The sequence below is a fragment of the Macrobrachium nipponense genome, chromosome 6, assembly GCF_015104395.2.
Source record: "Macrobrachium nipponense isolate FS-2020 chromosome 6, ASM1510439v2, whole genome shotgun sequence".
NCBI classification, from domain to species: Eukaryota; Metazoa; Arthropoda; class Malacostraca; order Decapoda; family Palaemonidae; genus Macrobrachium; species Macrobrachium nipponense.
Genome location: NC_061108.1, coordinates 60,564,477 through 60,587,394, shown reverse-complemented (window position 1 = coordinate 60,587,394; position 22,918 = coordinate 60,564,477). Strand labels below are relative to the sequence as shown.

General features: G+C 36.0%; 1 long non-coding RNA gene across 2 annotated transcripts in view; it reads right to left on the bottom strand.

Moving 5' to 3' along the window:
- LOC135216787 (uncharacterized) overlaps window positions 1-22,918 on the bottom strand; it is a 401,154-nt gene that overhangs the window by 30,236 nt on the left and 348,000 nt on the right. The gene's annotated exons all lie outside the window — the stretch shown is intronic.

Genomic DNA, 22,918 nt, shown 5'->3' with positions numbered 1-22,918 from the left:
ATGATATGAACGGAGGTATATAATAAAAGAAATGAAAGGCGTTGAAGTTAGGAGCCGAAGGGATGATAAAAATAACCATAGGTAATATCTCTAGTGAAATACGTGAGGTACACTGACAACAATAACCCCCTACATGGAGAAAATACTTAAGGAGTTTTTCTGTCCGACTTCATTTGCATGAATCTACTTGCAAAGGAATCGAGTGTGTATATGTGAATAATCATCCGTATACCCGTGCGCATATAAATACCATGGAAAATTCTGGCACAAATCTATATAATTTTGTGTCTGCCTTGTACTTTAAATAATCAAGTTCATGATGAACATTACCTGTACGAGTTTACACCACTCGGGTGTTCATGAAAGTAGATAAAAATCAGGTAAAGGTAAAAAACTATTTTCCCTTTACTCGTGTTATAGAGGGAAACTTCCGTGATCGTAAATCCAGCCATTTTTCATGATACATGTCTAGGGTGGCCAGACTCCTGCTTTCGGAAGGACAGTTCTGTTTTTGAGCATTTTGTCCTCTGTCCTGCTTCACCTTAAGAAGAACGCTAATTTGTCCTGCTTTTTGGGTCTGTCTAAAATTATATATATATTATATAATATATATATATATATATATAGTATATATATACTATATATATAAATATATATGTGTGTGTGTGTGTGTGTGTGTGTGTGTGTGTGTGTTAATATTAAAAATATAAATAAATACAATTAATATACTAAAACAGTGAGGACGTATTGGTCAAAATAACCAATTATTTTTTTTTCATTAGGCCAATAATCTTATAAAGTGGCTGTTGGCACAGTTAGGAACACTGCCCAGCCATGTACAAAATGCTTCTAGCCAACAGAAAACTCTTAAGGATGGCAAGAAAAGGGGCAAAATACAAACATTCGATTGTTAATTCCTTTACTTTCCGAAATAATGTTCATATCCCCCCCAGTTATGTACTAAATTGTCCCATCATGAATAAAATTTAATATTAATCAATTTCAGTTCTTTATTCATACTCTATTTGACATTTACACACTCAAGTCAAGTCATATATCTGAAACGGGTTTTTAAGGCCAAATGATACTCGTTAAAACAAAATGAAACAAACTGCTACTTGGCAACTACACCTACCCTCTCTCCGTTGCAGAACATTCTAGGGAGTTGGCTGAAAAGCAAACTAGGCAAATAAGCTCCCGAAGTAAACAAAAATATACTTTTTATTTCCCAAATTAGCTAACATTATAATGGAATAAAATCAATTAGTAAAATGGAATAAAATGAATTAACTCTGACCCCCCAAAAAGGTTAAACTATCGTTTCCTCTCAAAATTATATTTAAGTAAGTACCCCTTCTGATCTCGTTATGTCCGACAAATCATAACATTTCAATAAGTCAATAGAAGTCTTAGAGAATCCATTTTTCTATATGGCGACTTCGAATCCATCTGAAATAAAGAGACCACAATTATAACACCGGTTTAACCTTGAAAGTTAGTCAAAAAAGAATGTGTAGTTTGTTTACCTTTCATATTATTTTCATTTTTATTTCTGTTTTTGTATGACTTGCGTTTTGTCTTAGTTTTTTCGTAATTTTTAATTTTTAGTATGTGATGTTCGTTTTACTTTATGTTTTTACTGAAGCTTTTAATCAGACAATTTATTTTAATGTAATTTTTAGTGATTTCTCATCCTTGTCACATTTTTTCAGCCTGAAGATGAGGTTTTAAACCTCGAAAGCTCGTAATATTAAAGAATGTTCTTCCTAGTCTTGGCACTATTATTCATCATCAAGCTAAGATTTCCAAGTAGCCGCCCAATTACTGAGACTATTTTGAGACGTTATGGCCGCTCAACGCTACAGTTGTTTAGACGGACCGAGAAGGTACGCTATAGATCCAAGAAGATTGAGGAGGACATACGATTTCTGAACACTTGCAAGGATTTCCGTGTTATTCCCAATTTCATTAAATTTAAGGTTTACTCCAGAGATTTTCACAACACGAGTACTTATCTCTCATGGCAGTTTAAATTATTAGACTTTGAGGTTAAAGCACAAAAACGTAAAAAAGAGGTAATTCTTACAGAAGTGTCGTCATTAAATAGGGATTTAAGGAATAATATTTCTTTTTTGGACTACAATTGCCTGTCTTCTATTTTGGATTCCAATGTTGATAAGAAATTGACAGATGTTAGGCTTACACACAGCAGAAAGTTGAGAAATCTTGGTATTGATGTTAGTAAGAAAATAGATAGCAGTAAAGTAATTTTTAATCTTTCTAACAGAAATTTAACAAAAGAGGAAAAGGATGTTCTTTCTCTTGGTCTTGAGTTTGCCTTGACTCCCATGAAATTCAATTTCTTCAAGTATTTTTTAAGTTTTGAAAAACTATGTTCAACTTTAAGAAATAGTGACATTTGTGGTAGTGAAACCCTTATTTCAATTTTTAACAAAATTTCAGTAATTGCAAATGAGTCTTTTAAAAACTTTAATCGTAGAAAGGAGGGTGACAATCAGTTAAATAAAGACAGAATCAATATTTTACGTAATCTTAAGAACAATGATAGTATTGTTATTACAAAGCCAGATAAAGGCAGGGGTGTTGTATTGATGAATAGGTCTGATTATTTATATAAAATGAATGAAATACTCTCTGATAATACAAAATTTAGGATGTTGAATGTAGATATTGCGGGTCACATTTTGAAATTAGAAGACAAATTAAATAGGATGTTAAGAAGTTTGAGAGATAAGATAGGGGAAGTTACATATAGTAATTTATATGCTTCAGGGTCAAAGCCCGGTTATATGTATGGTCTACCTAAGGTTCATAAAATAGGAAACCCGTTGAGACCTATTATATCCTCAATTGGCACTTTTAACTATTACTTATCAAAGTTTCTTGTTCCAGTTTTAAAACCTTTAACTTTTAGTGAGTTTAATGTCCCAAATTCTTCCAAGTTTGTCAAAGAATTGTGTTCTTTCGATTTTAACCAAGATGTTGTAATGGCTAGTTTTGATGTAACCTCTCTTTTCACAAATGTCCCATTAAAAGAAACAACTGACATTATTCTTAATAATATATGTGAAAACCACATAACAACTTTTGGACTTAGTAAAATAGATTTGCGAAAGTTATTACAATTGGCTACAACTGATGGCATTTTTACTTTTGATGGTAAATTATTTAATCAAATAGATGGAGTTGCTATGGGAAATTCCCTTGGACCTGTATATGCAGATTGTTTCCTGGGTTATTGTGAAAAGATTTGGATGTCTGAATGCCCTGTTGCTTTCAAACCCTTGTATTATCGTAGGTACGTGGATGACACTTTCCTTGTGTTCAGGGAACGTTCACACGTGGATTTATTTTTTGAATATCTTAATTCTCGTCATCCTAATATTTCTTTTACTTGTGAGACAGAACAGGATAATATGTTGTCATTTTTAGATGTTCAGGTACACAGAAATAGAGGTAAATTTGAGACTTCCGTTTATAGGAAAAGTACTTTTACTGGCTTGGGATTGAATTATCTTAGTTTTTCACCAAAGTTGTTTAAACTTAATTCAATACGTACTATGATAAATAGAGCTTACAATGTCTGTTGTGATTTTAATTTATTTCATCAAGACATGGTCTTCCTCCAGAATTATTTTTCCGAAAATTCTTATCCCGTATTTGTCTTTTACAAAGTTCTGAAAAATTTTCTACATGAGAAATTTTGTCCCAGACCGGTGTACAGTACTGCTAGTAAAGATGTAAAGTATATTAAATTGCCTTTCCTTGGTCATAGTAGCTACTTGGTACGAAAAAAGTTGCAAGAAATACTTAAGCATAGTTTTCCTCAAGTTAGTTTCAGATTTGTTTTTACTAACCCTTTTACTGTAGGATCACTTTTGAGGGAGAAGCCTGCTCTTCCTGTGGACCTTAATTCGAGTGTCGTTTACTTGTTTACTTGTTCGCAGTGTGGTCTGCGATACGTGGGATCCAGTTCCCGCTGGCTTAGACACAGAATTTTGGAACACAGAGGTCTCTCCGTTAGAACTAGGTTTCCTCTTTCTAAACCACCATTTTCTGCATAAGGATCACAGTTTAGCACAGGACCATCCTTTCACTCACCTAGATTTTAGAGTACTGTCTTTTTGCTCAAATAGACTGGACCTTTTAATTTCAGAGTCTCTGTTTATTAAGAAAATGAAACCGGAATTGAACAACAACTCGTCCGGTATTCAACTAGCTATCATATAGTTTCATAGTAGGTACACAAAGTGGGTCGTTAGCCATTTTTTTTTAGGGTAGTTTGTTTACCTTTCATATTATTTTCATTTTTATTTCTGTTTTTGTATGACTTGCGTTTTGTCTTAGTTTTTTCGTAATTTTTAATTTTTAGTTTGTATGTGATGTTCGTTTTATTTTATGTTTTTACTGAAGCTTTTAATCAGACAATTTATTTTAATGTAATTTTTAGTGATTTCTCATCCTTGTCACATTTTTTCAGCCTGAAGATGAGGTTTTAAACCTCGAAAGCTCGTAATATTAAAGAATGTTCTTCCTAGTCTTGGCACTATTATTGATCATCAAGCTAAGATTTTCTAAGTAAGCCGCCCAATTACTGAGACTATACGTATATATATCTATATATATATATATATATAGTATATATATATATATATATTTATGTGTGTGTGTTTGTGTTTGTGTGTGTATATAATATATATCTCTATATATATCTATATCTATAGATATATATCTATATATATATCTAATATATATATATATATATATTTATATATCTATATATATATTCTATGTATATATATATCTAATAGAATTATTACTGATATATATAATATATATAATATATATACGATCTATATTTATATATATATTAGTATATATATATAATATATATATATCTATATATCTATAGATATATATATATATACTAATATTATCATATATATTTATATATAGAATATATATATATATAGATATATATATATATATATAGATATATATATATATCTAGATATATCATATCTACTATATCCTATATATATATATATATATATTAATTTAGATATATCTATATATATAAATATATAATACTAGCCATATAATATCTATATTATAAGCATATATATATCTATATATATAGAATATATATATATATCTATAATCTATATATATCTAGATATATATATATATATCTATATATGATCTATATATACATCTATATATATATATATAAGTATATATATATATATAGTATACTATATAATATATGTATATATATACGATTATAATACTATATATGTTATAATATATATATCTATATAATATATATTATAATATACATATATATATGATATATATATACGCATATATATATTGTATATAATTAATCTATATATATATATATATATATATAATATATATATATATTTATTTCAACTCCTCAATAATAATGTTTAATTTAGGTTAGAAATTGGTGCTGGCAAAAAAAAAAATTCCTTTTATTGGGAATTTGGAAATGGCCAACCTATACATGTGAAAAAATATGTGCATTATTTTTCCAGGACTAGCTCCCACCTATCCACATACATCAAAACTTCTTTGTATACATCAGTTGGCGGCAAGAACGAGATGCTTCTTAAGCCATATTGCATTTCTGTTATTTCGTTACTTATGATCCCCGTGGAATTTACTCTTGCCAATTATATTACGTAAATTTCAGCTTACATATGGGAAACAAGTCCTTGCTGTTAAATTTAATTTGACCAAAATTGACTAGCTCGTGAGGGTATAAGTAAGCTCCAGCCGCCTCGATATCATCCTTCTATTCAAAGATTTCAACCCAAAAGGTCGTGGGCAGTGGGAGCTCCAGTTTGAGAAAAGTGAGTTGTATTTCCACGAGGGAGTTGTGAGTGACTTGAGATGAAGCAAGTAATCTGTATTAATCCTTGTCATCGTTGGCCTTAATGTGTGGGATAACGTTTGCCGTGTCATTTGAGTAATTTGGGTTCATGGTTATGTATCTGTTTGTGAGGAAGTAATGTATTTTTGTGAATTTCTGGGAGTTTCGTGGCTGCATGTCGACATACATCATTGCTGTAAAGTAAGGGCAGTATGGCCCGTTTGTGTTTGCTATTTGTCGTGTAAATCTGTAAATATGAAAGTAAATCCTCTATTTTTGTAATACAATTTGTAAAAATCGTAAGTTTTTAATCAAGATGTCCTTGTGAATGGGCTGGAACCTATCCCCTAAGGTAGGACTATCAGCCTCCTTCCATCAGGCACAATCCAATAAGTCTATCACGATACAATTCGCAACATTTTTTTGGTCCTTCGAAGAACCAGATAGTCCTAAGTACCCAGTCCCGAGCAACAGCAGCTTGATTATGATGTTCAACATACTATTTCTTCTAAGTCACTCGCAGCTGCCCTCCAACTTCCTGCAGAATGAGGGAGTGGAAATAGGAATTTTTAGAAGGCCAGGTGGGCTAATCCCTAGCCTAACCTCCAAGGCATTACCATCTTGCCATTGTGTATCTAGGGGGTAGCACACTCACAATACATAGTGCCCAAGTAGTCTGGGGCAGGCTGAAATCCTTGTTGGAATGCATGCAGTCGATCACTGTTGCCGTGGCCATATGCAACACTGAAGAGCGTGAATACCAAGAGGCAAATTGCTTCAGCATAAGCCCATGCGAGTATTGTGCACAAATAAAAACCTTCAGCACCCAGGCTCAAAGGCACTGTGCGAGACAGAGACGTCATGGTCTGCAACACCTGCCCATGAACCCCTTAACCTATAGACTAGGTCGTACGTCCAATAATGGTTTCACTTTGATGCTCAGGTACGAGATGTTTTTCTAAATCTAATTATGAGATTGATCTGCGGGAATAGGCCAGACAGACAGAACAGGAGAACTGCTAGATGGTTCAATGCTGTAATTTAACATAAAGAAAGGGGCATCATTTCCTCTCTACCTTGCCAGTGCAGATGTCATATTTCCATTAATGTAGTTTATCTGTAACTCCCCTCGTAGTTAACACGGCGGGTGCAATTGAGACAGATTGACTCCATTGTAGTCCTCCTGACCACCACACTCAGTCGTGCCCAAAGGATCCTCCTTGATTCATTGAATGAAAAAGTGTATCACAACTTGCTAGACTCAATTCAAGCTGACGAACAGCATCTAAGATCTCTATATCTCACTCACAAGGTCAAACTGGAGTCCTCCATTGAAAATAAAGTAGTGAAAGTGTTAGAAGACACAGATTAAATGATTACCATGTTACTAAGCTGTATTGGCACTTTGGGTAGTGTATCATAGCCACGACTGAAAGAACTCCCACTGCCCACATTCACAGGCAAAAACAAGTGAGTTCGCCACTTTTAAAGAATTGTTTAACATGCACGTTCATCAACATACTGATTTAGCTGATGTGGCGAAATACACATATTTATTGAGATCTCTAGAGGGGGCGCTGCTCAAGGTAATTCAGGCCTTGAGCGTGGCTGCCACTAATTGTAGCTTAGCCCTAGACTTGTTAGACAAATACTACAGGAAGCAGCATCAAATGCTAATTATTCTGCATTGGCGACTGGCCGACATCTTTGTACCCAAATGTAACTGTATTGAATTTAAAAACTTTCATATCGAACTCACCGTTCTCATTGAACAGATTCAACGCCTCAGTGGATCCCCATTGGACCAAGGTATGCTATTGAGCCTTATTAATCAAAATTATCTCAGGGTCAAATCTATGAGGAAGAAGTTGATTGTCTTTGTAAGTGCGACTTTTATTTAAATGTTCAAGGCTTTAGATTTCCTCATCTGAAGCATGGAAGATGATTCCTTTGCAGAGAGGAGTAAAAAGGGGTTGGAAACCATCATACCACGTACAATGTAGTGTCCATTCTGTAAAGGTAACCACACCACCTTCAATTGTTCAAAGCATCCAACTGTAGTGGCTAAGAAACACCAATTAATCCTAACTAAAAAGTGCTTTAATTGTTTTGCCTCCGGTCACAGCAGTAAACAATGTAGTAGTAAAAGAAGTTGTAAGTTGTGTGACGGACGCCATCACAGCTTAATTTGTGAAAGAGACAACCACAAATCCAGTCCGTTGTGCCTACTCCCAACTGTTAAAGTTATCAATCCTGTTCTAAACCTTCTCATGTAATTTCGTAACCTGTGAAAAACCACGGATCTAACCGTAACAAAAATCAGAAAGTTCAGTCAAAATAAAAAAATGAAAAGCTATGCATAACTGCTAAAATGGTCAATGTAGCTTTATCTCTAGTTGGTTAGCAAAAAAGTTGCAACTTCCAGTAATCAAACGTGTATCTTTGAATATTCCTCCCTTTGGTTCTCAGATTGTCAATGGAAATTTCGATGTTGTATTATGTCGCATACATGTAGGTTCTAGGGTAATTTGATATAAACTTGTTGTTCACAACGACATTAATACGCCTATCCATAATGTTGGTCTTTGTAATGTAAAGAGTCATTGCAGAACAAGGGATGTGTGATGGCTGATAAGGAAATTCATGGAGATCTTCTTCAAAATGTCAATATTCTCATTGGGGCTGATCATTTCAGTTTATTTGTTATGGGGATGGATAAGATGGATGGAGTGAGCGTAACGCCGTATGGGCAAGTGCCTCAGTGGGTCCTGGAGGTGATGGATGTTTCAGTTGTGCACACTTTGAGAGTATGCTGCATTTCCGAAGAAATTGATGTTAATATGTGGTGGAAGTTTGACTGGAATGGCACCGCCCGAACAATTCACTACTTCTGAACATGCTGCTGTGTGAAAAGTCCAGAATAATATCGTCAGCACCGAACAACAGCAATTATTGTAATGCTCTCCATGCTGGAAACACAGTTCCTCAAAGATCTTAGCTACTATAATGATTACGAAAACATCCTTCAGACATATTTATCAGTGGGATTCATTTGGGAAGTCACAATTCCCAAAATTGAGGGGTATATTTGCCTAACATTGGCGTGAAAAAACAAAGTCTCACAACACCCATGCGTATTGTGTTTAACGCATCATCAGAAGTTAAAGGGGATCTTTTGCTCAATGCCTGCTTGTACCCTGTTCTTAATTTAGTAGAGCTCCTGTACGATTTGCTCATTAAGTTCCGCCGAAACCCACACGCCTTAACCTCTGACATATAGAAGGCATTTCATAGTGTCGTTGCATCCAGATGATGCGAAATATGCTTGTTTCTTGTGGTGAAGGGGACCTACACAGATGGCCACGTACTTCTTTAACCTAGTTGTGTTTGGAATCACCAGCAGTCCATATTGTTTTGTCGTCATTATTTTGGGTCTGCTTTAGTTATATGACCATACGACAATTCTTCACTCTTACCTGTAGGTAGAGGGAAAGATGGTTAGTATTGGAGGTAATATTCCATTTCTCGTCGCCGAGGTTCCGGGATGAAGGGCGATAATAAAGTAATATCTTCTTGCTGGTGTTTATTGGCTTAAACTACATTGAAGAAGGCGGGTAGTTGAATATACAAAATACAATAAGCGTATATAATAGAATCATAACAAACATATGAGCATCAATGCTCTATACACAATAAGGAATCATATCCTGCATACATGAGGTAGGATTTATAAGATCGAAGCCTCTGTGTCGGACTCGATACTAACACAATAATAATTGGTTATACTTATAACATTTACGCATTATGCAACACAGTGCAATAGCTCTGAACTGAACGTGTCTGCGGAGCTAAGATTTCCCGCGCTCGTTACATAACGTCTTGCATACATAACAGTCTCCTCCCCCTTTACCTGTGACTAAGAAACAACTGTTCCTAACATTTACAAATCTAATCTTTCAGGAGGTTTTCCTCTACTCATTCTGTTAGGGAGTACTATAGGTGTGTTCTGAGCTGTTGCATGATTTTGAACATCTTGGTGAGCAGTTTGCGCATCTGAGTTATTTAAGTCTGAGGTATTTGAAACTTGTACTTCTGTATTGTTTGTACCAAATGACTGCAACTGATCAACATGACGTTTTACAATCTTTCCACCGACATTAACATCATAATGTAAATTACCTATCTTCCTGACAATTTCTCCTTGTACCCATTTTCCTGGTGTATTGTATGACCTTACCATGGCATAACTTGAAGGAGCGAAATGTCTTACATTGGGAAGCTTATTTACTTGATCATAACCTTTCTGTTCTAACTGACTCTGCAAGCTTGGATACATTAGATCTAACTTATTCCTGATCCTCCTCCCCATCAACAAATAAGATGGTGTTACACCCGTAGTATTATGTACGGTTGTTCTATAGGATAATAGGAACTTTGCAATGTGAGATGCTACATTACCAGAATTTGCTTGTCTACACTTCATATTATGTTTGAAAGTTTGAACAAATCTTTCTGCTTCACCATTCGTGGATGGATGATAAGTTGCTGATAATGTATGTTGTATACCATTTACATTCAGAAATTCCTTAAACTCCTGTGAAGTAAACTGTGGGCCATTGTCTGTCACTATTCTTTCTGGCAAACCATGCGTTGCAAAGATTTGCATGAGTGATCTTATAGTTGCTACCGATGAAGTTGTTTGCATTGGTATAACTTCTGGCCACTTACTATATGCATCTACTAATATCAGATATGAGTATCCTAAAAATGGACCTGCAAAATCTACATGTACACATTGCCACGGGTATCTGGGTAATTCCCATGGGTGCATTCGTGTTGGTTTTGGATTGTTTTGTTGTAATGCACAATTCATACACTTCTTAACCAAATTTTCAATGTCCCTATCAACACCTGGCCACCAAACATAAGTTCTAGCAATTGACTTTGATCTGACAATACCTTGGTGGTCTGCATGTATTTCTGATAGAACTTTATTTCTTAATGCATTTGGAATCACTACTCTTGATCCTCTCAAAATACATTCTTGTGTTACACTCAATTCATTCCAAATTTCTTTGTATGGTTTACAATTGGCATCTTCTGAACAAATATCTCTGCCGTTTATTAGACTCTGCACTACTTTTGAAAGTACTGGGTCTTTCTTTGTACCTTGTGCTATTTCCTTAGCTGTAATAGGTAAATTATATGCAGAAATCAAAAGAATACTTTCCTCATATTGCTCTGGTGCTTTGTCTACAGGCAATCTCGACAAAGCGTCTGCATTACCCATCTTAGATGTTGGTCTATATTCTATGTTGTAATCATATGCCACTAATATGATTGCCCAACGTTGTAGTCTTGCAGCTACTAACGTCGGTAAACTTGCCTTTGGACCTAAAATCATCAATAATGGTTTGTGGTCTGTAACTAATGTGAACCTTTTCCTGCCATACAGATACATATGGAACTTTTTTACTCCATACACTAGTGCTAATGCTTCCTTTTCTATTTGTGAATAGTTTCTCTCTGCTTTGTTCAATACTCTAGAGGCAAAAGCTATTGGTTTTTCTGTACCATCTGGCATTACATGTGCTAGTACTGCACCTAATCCTATGTTTGAGGCGTCACAAACCAACTTTACTGGCAAATCCATTTGATAATGTACTAGGAATGTGGGTGATGTCACTTCTGCTTTGATTCTTTCAAAAGATTTTTGACATTCCTTTGTCCAATTCCATTTTACATCTTTGTTCAGCAAATTGTATAATGGGTGTGCAATTGTTGCTAAGTTTTGAATGAAACTACCATAGAATGTTACTAAACCTAAAAATGATTGCAATTCCTTGACATTTTCTGGTAACTTTGCTGACTGCACTGCATTTACCTTATCTTGAGTCTTATGAATACCTTTACCATTTACAATAAAGCCTAAATACTCTACCGAGTCAACTTCTAAAATACATTTACTCTGGTTGACCTTGATATTGTGTTCTTTTAGTTTCTTTAGAACTGCACGTAACCTTTCTCTATGTTCTTTTTTGTTTTTGCCAGCGACTAATATGTCATCAATGAAAATGAATACTCCTGACATACCTGCAAATATTTTGTCCATTGTTTGCTGCCATATTGCTGGACTGCTAGCAACACCATAGGGAAGTCTTTTTGGACGATACAGCCCTAAATGTGTGTTTACAGTACATAGCTTTTGGGAATTTTCATCCATGGATAGTTGTTGAAATGCTTGTCTAAGATCTATCTTAGAAAATACTGAGCATCCTGACAAAGTTGCGAACATATCTTTAGGATTTGGCAATGGATGTTGTGCTACTTGCAATTGTGGATTTAATGTTACCTTGTAATCTCCACATAACCTAACTTGACCGTTGTCCTTAACAATTGGAACTAATGGTGTAGACCAATCTGAATAATCTACCTTTTCCCATGAACCTTCACTTTCTAACCTTCTAATTTCAGTTTCCACAGCTGTTTTCAATGCATATGGAACTGGTCTTGGAGCAGAAAATCTAGGAGTAGCATTCTCCTTTAAAACTAAGACTGCTTGTGCATTCTTTACTGTTCCTACTCTGTCTTCAAATACTTCTTTGTAATCTGATAGAAGATTAGTTAATGAAATTTCTTCTGCTGGTTCTTGTTTTGTAACCCTTAGAATACTAGGCCAATCTAATTTTATGCATCTTAACCAATCTAATCCTAATAATGTCTGTCCTTGACCCTTGACTACTGTCAATGGTAACTTACCTATCTCTTGATCTTTGTACTGAACTTTCACTTGTGATGAACTAACTACTTCTATGTTTGTACCATTATAACTTTTGAGCACTTTGTCTGAAGGTCTTATCACTAGGTTAGGTATAGTTTGTGCTACTCTTTCAGAAATTATTGTCACATCTGCAGCTGTGTCTATTTGCATAGGTGTGAGTTTCCCATTTATTTCTATCTGAGCCATAAGACGTTCTTGTGCATCTTTGTTCACGGAATTAATGTGAAATGCAAATTGTTCTACTTCTGTGGTCTTATGTACCCTTTCTTCATTTGAGCTAGAGCCGTCATTTGAATCTACGGTTCGATTGATCTGTTTTGTGGTCTTTTGCTTAGCAAATTTACACTGACTTGTTAAATGACCACGCTTCCTGCAGTTATTGCATGTCTGACCTGACGCTGGGCACTTATCCCAATCATTACTATAATGATCTTGTTTACCACATCTAAAGCACGATTTCTTTTGAGGTTTTTGTGTCCCTATGTGACTTTGACTTTTCTGTGAGTAGGCATTAGGTTTACCCTTATTATACTTGGATATACCTGGGCTAGGCTTACTCGTTTCATTTGTTTGCCCTTTCTTTGCATGTTGGTAACTCCTTTTATAGGCTACATGATTTACCTGGCTACTGTTGTTATTATGAGTCTTACCTACAATGACATTGGACTGGTAATTAGCTGTTTCTATTGCTCTTGCTATTTCCAGAACTTTTTGCAAATTTAACTTCTTTTCTTGCAGTAACTTCTTTCTAAGCTCTTGCGAGTTACTCCTTACTATAATTTGCTCTATTAACCTGTCTTCTAGATCTCCAAATTCACAAGTTGAAGCTAATTTCTTTAACTTAATTACAAAAGAATCTATTGTCTCACCTGATTCCTGTGATGCTTCTATGAACTGATAACGTTCAAAGTATTTATTTGCTTGAGGAGCAAAATAATTTGTGAGCCCTTCAATTGCGTCCTGCAATGAATCACCTGTTAGATTCAAAGTATTGAATACTTCCTGAACTTCTAAACCTGCAGTATGAAGTAACAAAGCCTTCTGCTGCTTTTCGTTTATTTTCCCTAGTGCTTCTAAATAAATTTGGAAGCTGCCTATCCACTTTTTCCATCTTGTACCCACTGATTTAGGATCATCACCGATGCTAAAGCTGTCTAACCTTTGGACATCTATCGGCATTTTGCTGTGATACTAAGAAGTTTAGGCTAGGCTAGGAATTTGGAAGTTCTTTTCTTTTTTTTTTTTTTTACCTTATAGGCTACACTTGCATAGACATACCTTTTGCACTTTTACTCTCTAAACCAACCCTTTTTTTTGTGTTAACGCTCCTCCATTTCTCGTCGCCAATGTTTTGTCGTCATTATTTTGGGTCTGCTTTAGTTATATGACCATACGACAATTCTTCACTCTTACCTGTAGGTAGAGGGAAAGATGGTGTTTTAGTATTGGAGGTAATATTCCATTTCTCGTCGCCGAGGTTCCGGGATGAAGGGCGATAATAAAGCAATATCTTCTTGCTGGTGTTTATTGGCTTAAACTACATTGAAGAAGGCGGGTAGTTGAATATACAAAATACAATAAGCGTATATAATAGAATCATAACAAACATATGAGCATCGATGCTCTATACACAATAAGGAATCATATCCTGCATACATGAGGTAGGATTTATAAGATCGAAGCCTCTGTGTCGTCGGACTCGATACTAACACAATAATAATTGGTTATACTTATAACATTTACGCATTATGCAACACAGTGCAATAGCTCTGAACTGAACGTGTCTGCGGAGCTAAGATTTCCCGCGCTCGTTACATAACGTCTTGCATACATAACACATATCTTCTGCAACAAGTACTCCGAACCCATCTCCAAGAAAGGGGGAGGGAAGATCTTGTAAAATCGTTTTATGTGGACATCTATTTGGAAACATACGCAACTTTAGATCAAATGGAAACTGATTATTGTTAAGTCAAATCCTTACTGGACGAAGTTCACATGCCATTAGCAAGGTGGGCAAGTAGCAGTGAGCAGTTTGATCAGCACATAGGTTGCCAGGAACCGCTATAAGTCACAATGCTGGGGATGGTATGGAATAGAAAGGAAGATAGTTTGAATTTGAAGTCTTGCATCAAAAGGAGAATGGATCTAGATAATACCAAGCTCACTAAATGTAAATTGTTGTCCCTCCTAGTAGCTAACGTTGTCCCCTTAGGGCTAGTCAGTCCCATTTTCATTGAGGGAAAAATTCTCCTTCAGGAATTATGGGAAGCTGGGGTGAGTTGGGATGACGTGCTGTCCAAGGAACATCAGCTAGAAGCTAGTAAAGTTCTTAATGAGTTTGAGAATGTCCACACGTACAAATTCAAAAGAGGGACTATTCAAAGAAGTCTTGAATTGCATCTATTTACCGATGCCTCCAGTAAGGCATATAACACTGTAGCCTATATCAGGCAGGAAGCAGAACAGGTGGATATCTTGACATCTAAGATAATGGTTACGCCCAGAAAACAAGCCAAGTTGACAATTCCTAAGCTAGAACTTCTAGCTTTGTTGCTAGGGTTTAGGTTAGGCAAGCATTTTCTCAAATTGCTAAGCATCTCAAACATTGTGGTCTGGACTGACAGCAAGGTAGCTATAGCTTGGGTGGGCAGCAAGGAAGGCAATACAACAGGAGAGTGGCATCGAACTGCTATACGTCCCCACCAAACAGAATCTAGCTGACATCCTGACCCACGGCTCTACCTTGAATGACCTGAAACTAAACCATTTGTGGCATGAGGGACCTGCCTTTCTGTAACAAGAGGGGACAGCTGAGCTGTATGTCAAGGAAGGAGAAACTCCCATCCAACAATGAGCTATGATCATAGCCGCCCTGAGGGAGCTCAGGGAAGAAGGAAAACTGACTCCACCAGCAGAACTTTGGAAGTTACATGGGAGTAATGTTGATTTTGTACGAGTCATGAAAGGCATGCAATTAGTGCTGAAATTTGGGAACTGCCTAGCAGATCCGTTTTGCAAACTTGTCCACTTAGAACAAAGGCACCACCCTCCTATAGTGTGTAGCAGATTAGAAAGTGGTGTGCGAGTTCCAACCCACAGTGATAATTTTGTCAAACAACTTAGCGCAGTAATGCACAACGGCATTGTGTTCACTCAGAATAGATTAGCTAATGTAAGTAACAGTAAAAATGAATTGATGTTGCTGTCTTCAAAAGGTCAATTAGTCTTTTTGTACCTTAATCACCTCCACACTACTCACATGCATTATGGGTTCAATATTTTAATAACTCTCTTTCAAAAGGATTGTTGGAGCGCAGGGTTGAGGGCTACTGCCAAGAGAGTAGTAGGGAGGTGCAGAACATGTATCATGGCCTTCAAGCTTCTTTTCTAGCATCCGCCACCTCCTCCCCTCCCAACTGACCAAGCACTCATGATACGTCCCCTTGACAAGGTCAGCATAGACCACACGGGCGCTATTCAAGTAGAAGGTGGAGTTGGGTACATTCTGATCATCACCTGTTTGGACAGCTATGCAGTGTACCTGGATTACTGTAGCGGGATGCATGCCGACATCTTCATTTGCTGCTGCGAAGATTTGCCACCACCCATGGTGCCCTCACCACTGTGTACAGCGACAACGCAATGATCTTCCGTGTAGCTAGTATCTTTCTGCACGAGCTGTACGATGAGGACGTCACTCAACAGTTCATGTGCAGGACGGGAACCAAGTGGATCTTCCAGACTCCTAGATCTCCCTGCAGAGGGGGATTCTTCAAAAGGTCGATTGGGGTAATCAAGAGAACGTCGACTACCACCCTTCAACACAATGCCTTCAGTGAAGAACAGCTTCAAACCCTCATTAAGGAGGCTGAGGCTGTTGTTAATAACCACCCCTTAATGTACAAAGGGGAGATGTAGTTCGTCTGCTACCACCTGTGGTTCCTCACGAGGACATGCATTTAACGTTGACGACTAGACAACTGCATCAACAGCATTTCAGACTAACAGAGACCCTCAATCGTTTTAAATGTTACTGGAGGGAAGGTTACCTGAAGTCACTACAGGAACGACACGACCTGTGAGAGGCCCCACTGACTGCACTGCATGAAGGCGACATCATATTAGTAAATGGTGATCAACGGAAACGCAGTGTCAATTGCCTCCCGGTGAGATCATCAAAGTATACCCTGACTGTAAGGAAGTCGTCAGGTCACTGAAGGTACACTTCGAAGGCGATGAGCACCTGTGAGTAGTACAAAACATCGTCCCGCTTGAGATCAATGCCCATGACGACGAGAGAGAAGAAGAAGGGACCCAGAACGACAACGGTTATGACACAGTTGGTAATGGTGAGAGTCATGTCGAGTTAAATGAAGAGGAGTTAAGTCGATAGACTGAAAGACTCGATATAAGTGATCGTGAAACAGATAGTGACAGGGATGAAGTGAGTGAGAGATTGAAGGAAGCCAAAATCCAACAGAAAAAGAAAGCTGCTATTGAACAGAGAAAGAGAATGTCGGAGTGGGTAAAAGATGATTTAGTGTGGTGAACTGTGAAAGCGTGCGAGTTGGGAAGAGATTTGAAGGTGTTATGGTTATATTAGTGTTTTCTGCTGTTTTAAGGTGTGAATTTATGTTCACTTACTTTAAATGTATATATAGTTCATTTAAACCAAGTTCCAGAGTTTTATGTAAATTCCTCCCTCCATGTAATATCGGCCTTTTTATGAGTGCCAGAAAGTCACATCCCCACACTTTATACTGAAGGAACGAGACATTTATATATATATATATATATATATATATATATATATATATATATATATATAATTATATATATATATATATATATATATATATATATATATGTATATATATATATATATATATATATGTATATATATATATATATATATATATATATTATATAGTATATATATATATATATATATATATATATATATATATATATATATAGTACTGGTAATCTTCTTAGGCACGAAGATATAGTAATTCAGTTGTATTCCACATAGGAAAATGAAAAAAGGTATATCTCAGAAAATGCCCAACAGTTTTCGTCCTCCAATGGACCTCTTCTTGGAGCGTATATTAATAAACGCTCCAAGAAGAGGTCCATTGGAGGACGAAACTGTTGGGCATTTTCTGAGATATACCTTTTTTCATTTTCCTATGTGGAATACAACTGAATCTATATATATATATTATATATATATATATATATATATATATATGTATATATATATATATAAAATATATAATATATATATATATATATATATTATATGTATGTATGTATGTATGTATAAGTACTTAAAGCAACCCTCACCTTTTAAGTATTAGACTAAACATCAGAATATGGACATCACATGATCGGAAGAGTTGATTATCACTGACCTGTTTTGAAATGTCCTTTGTCAACTCTCACAACCTATCTTATCTAGATCGTTATACGAGATAAAGACCACTTTGATTCAATGAAAAGGAATTCTCAAGGTTAATACTGGGGTGAAAGAGTATTCTGGGTATTCTAGGAAATGTGTCATTATCGTCTAACCGTCACCACCACGATATTCTTTATTTATAATTACTGTTATTATTGTAATTGTCAATAGCATTGATTAATAGTTAATATCAGTGTTCAGAAGATTGGGATGACTTAAAGTCAGTATATACGTTACGAGGCGCATATGATTGCCCTGTGAAAAGCAAGAATGAACAAGCAAATAAGGAGCGACAGAGAGGATATGTCGATTGTGAAAAACATGCAACATCAAGAGCTAAGTGGATAAAGGCTCTCTCTCTTCTGCTCAGCTCTTCTGAGTCTACTGCATCTCCGGTTCCGTTTCTTCTCTCCCCTTCCCTCGTATCTGGTCATCTCTTTTCCTGTTTCTCATCCATATCTTCCTATTTGATTTTCCTCCTCTTTTCCTTTTTTCTTTTTTTTTTTTTTTTTTTTGTAAGTACGCCCTGCCTGTCCTTCAATAACACTCTCTCCTCTCTCTCTCTCTCTCTGTAGGGAGAGTAATGCCTGCAGTGTACCTTTTGCAGTGCACAGTAGGCGATACTTGAGGGTTTTGCAGCGTCCCCTCAGCCCCGAGCTGCAATCTCTTTTAAACCTTTTACCTTACATCCGTTCTAACCGCCTTTCTACCACCTTGCCATCCCACTCTTCCACTGATTTATTTCATTTTGTAATTGCGAGGATTTCATCCTGTTACAAATATATATATATATATATATATATATATATATATATATATATATATATATATATATATATATGAAATTAGAAATAAATAAAAGTATATACATGTTTATATATATATATATATATATATATATATATATATATATATATATATATATATATATATATATATATATATATGTCATATCACATTACCGTGATTCATATACATACATCGAGCTACAAATGTCCTTTAATATCTAATTCACTCTATCTCGGAATTAATATATTTTCATATATGCTTAACCGAAGAGGAATTTTATTAGGCGATAATAGAATTGTCGGCGCCCAGGCACGAACCCAGGACACCATACAAATCCAGGACGTCAGGGAAGCTATTTACCCACTCCACCGCCGCAAGAGGCTAAAAGTTTATGCCGTCTCTCACCCTCAAATACCTTTCGCGCTCAGGTATTCGCTGATTTGGAGCCTGCATCAACCCACCTCGACCTCGGTAGTGGTAGTGCTTTTGACAGCACATAGCCATTATATAAGTCATATTACATTACCGTGATTCATATACATACATCGAGCTACAAATGTCCTTTAATATCTAATTCACTCTACCTCGGAATTAATATATTTTCATATATGCTTAACCGAAGGGGAATTTTATTAGGCGATAATAGAATTGTCGGCACCCAGGCACAAACCCAGGACACCATACAAATCCATAAGTAACTTTGAGAATTTCGACATATTATTTCCTTATGTTGTCCAGGCACAAGAAGCAGCATAAGATTCAGCCAGCCTTCTGCTGGCATGGGCTCTTGCTATTTATCAGCCGGTAACCTCTGGGCGCAAGCAAACAAAGTTTTCCTAACTGTATACCATATAAATAGTGGAGGATAATATCCAGATAATCAAGGTAATTGTGCAAATCGTGATACAAGCATGAATTTTTGCACAAAGGCGCATAAACTATTTTATACACTTTCAAACTCCTGGCCAAAAAAAAAAATCATTTTTTTTTTTCAAAATGGACACCCAATTTTTCAATACGGTGGTTTTTGCAGTGGAATAATCTGAAATATCGACTTCAAATTATCTGGTAACGTTTTTTGAATAAAACTGGCGAATTAATTGATGTCCTTTCTTTCTATAATGTCCAATAATCAATAGTAAGTAAGTTTTTAATAGTTTTGTACTGTTCATGCGCAAAACATAAAATCAAAAACACTATTTTCACTGCTTAAACATGACCTTTTTGCTTTTTCAACATTTTTTTGTTGCCCCTACACTCAAATTTCATAATAATATCAAATAGTATTTGCGCATGCGCAAAAAAATAAGAGTGATTTACATGCACCACCAGGGCGCACTCATGTAAATCGTTGCCTATTGAAAATCGACATGGAGTTCATTGTGAGCTCATTATGAGTCTCCCAAATACATTATGGTTTGCCCCTTTGCACAACCATAGAGTCGTACCTTAATTGACAGGGTGTGCTGACGCAGGATAGCCAAGACAAGGAAGAATGGGCATACTACTTCCGGATAGTGTACAGATCGCACAGGAGTTAAATTATAATGGATGAATGATCGGGCTGAGTGTAGGAATGCCATCATCGAACTCAGTCGAATCCCATACAAATAAATAGCAGTTTCAGTTGGTAAAAGGATAAACCCTCGGCCTGTAAACACTCTTACTTTAGCTGTATTGATAAACAATTATTGTCTTGTAAAACAAGCTCCAGTTGTGTATTTATAGTACTGACCCTTTGTGTATAGATTATTTTGCATTCTAAGATATTCATTTAAGCATGGGAAACTAATTGGTTTAAATGTTGTTTGTGTCAAGAAGACAGGTGAATCGTTAACATGCTTAGTTGATGGGTACAAAATGTTATCAAGAAATGTTCCCAAATTTCATGAATGAAATAGTTTGCCTATTCCACTTGTCCCTAGATGGCTAAACAATGGCAATGGTATTGAGAAAACTCCAATAGACAATGGTGCTAAGTATCACCCAAGCTGTTGAATCAAATTTAACAACACTAAGTTAAAACATGCAGAAGAAAAACATCTTACTAAGACCGAATTGAGGTGTGAAACTTGTGTCTCCAAAATTTACTCATCGGACAAACAAGAAACCATCACATGAGAATGTTTACACATGTTTTCTGTGTGGCAAAGAGGCACCGTTGTCATCTTTAAGAGAGTTGTCATGGTAATCACTCTATAGCGAAGAAACATATATTAAAGGATAGGAAAATGTATCTATTTCGAGTAAGTCTGCGACAAGGAGGAATTCCCACACGTGTTTCAAACATCTGTTCTTATGATTGTTCAAGAATACTCAGGTGTGTTATGGAACTCAGAACGCGATACCGTCATTAGGAACGCCACATATTTTGATGTAACATTTTGTCTAGATCCTTCTAAAAAGTTCCTGTCGAGAGACAATGACGTTCGCTGGTTAAGCTCCGCCCATCTCAGCCCCGCTCCGAGATCGATACACACATATATATATATATATATATATATATATATATATATATATAATATAATTATAATATACATATATAATATATAAAATATTATATATATATATATATCTATATATATATATATTATATAATATATATATATATGACTGAGGAAGTAGAGAAAATCAGATCATCAGAGATAAGAGAAGAAGGTAGTGACGAACGATAGAGAGGAAAAGGACGCACGAGAGAGAGAATGAATGGAAACAAAGTCGTCCGTAGTCAGAGAGAGAGAGAGAGAGAGAGATCCAGACGTTGAGCAACCCTTCAGAGAAGAAAATTTGTCCTACAAATGGTTTTGAGGAGTAACCTGCCTTTCGAGTTTCAAAACTAAGGCATCCCTTCCTGCAGTACAAAGACAAGAAGCTGTCTGAAGTTTCTCCTGTCCCCTTCTGTGAACCCCTCGCTTTGAGCTCTGATCCCAACAGCTACTATCAACTGTTTCCTCCTTTCTACATATTGTCAGATTTAATTTTATTATGTAAATAGGAGAAACCATTCTAAATTTATCTTTGTCATTAAAGTTGTAAATAAACTTTTATTCTGTTTCAGTTTCTTTTTATATTCGTATCCCAAGCTTCAACTGTTGGTGTGGAATCCTTTTTATGTATCATAATAAAGAACCTGAGTGGATCTCAGTCTGTAACAGTTGGCGACCTCGCCAGGATATCTGGCACTGTAACAGATTGAAACTGGGAGAATATAGAAAGAACCAGAATGAGTGAGATGGTGAAAGAGTTTATTGAGTCTGGTAAGCTTCTAGGTCTAGAGGGAAATGATCTCTGTGTGTATGTTGAGAGGAAAGAAAGAGAAAAGTATGAGAGATGAAAGAGCAGCTGAGAGAGAAGCAATGAAAATGCAGCAAGAGAGAGAAATTATGGTAATACAGCAAGAAAGAGAGAAAGAACATAAGCATGAGTTAGAAATTGCTTGTTTAAGGCAAAGTACTCATAATGGTCAGACAGGTGAGAAGGAAAACGAAGCTGATGGTTTGGGTATGAGTGCAGTGCTGAAATTAGTACCGAAGTTTGATGAGGAAGATGTAACGAAATATTTCATGTGTTTTGAGAAGTTAATGGAAAGAGTAGGTTCTCCTAAAGAAATGTGGTCTCTATATTTACAGTCAGTTTTGCGTGGTAGGGCGCTTACTGTGTATAGTTGTATGTCTAAGGAGGAATGTGATGATTATGATATTGTGAAAGAAACTGTTCTTAGTGCATACAGGTTAGTACCGGAAGCGTACCATAAGAAATTTAGAAGTTTGAGAAAGGACAAAAATATTACGTATGTAGAATACGGTAGGAAGTTAGAAAGGCTGTTTTTTTTATTGGTTAACCTCCGCTAAAGTTGATGATTTTGATGATCATGTATCCCCTGAGATTAAGCTTTATATAGAAGATAGGAGAGAAGTATCTTTTACGGGAGCAACTAGGTTAACAGCCGAATATAGTTTGACAC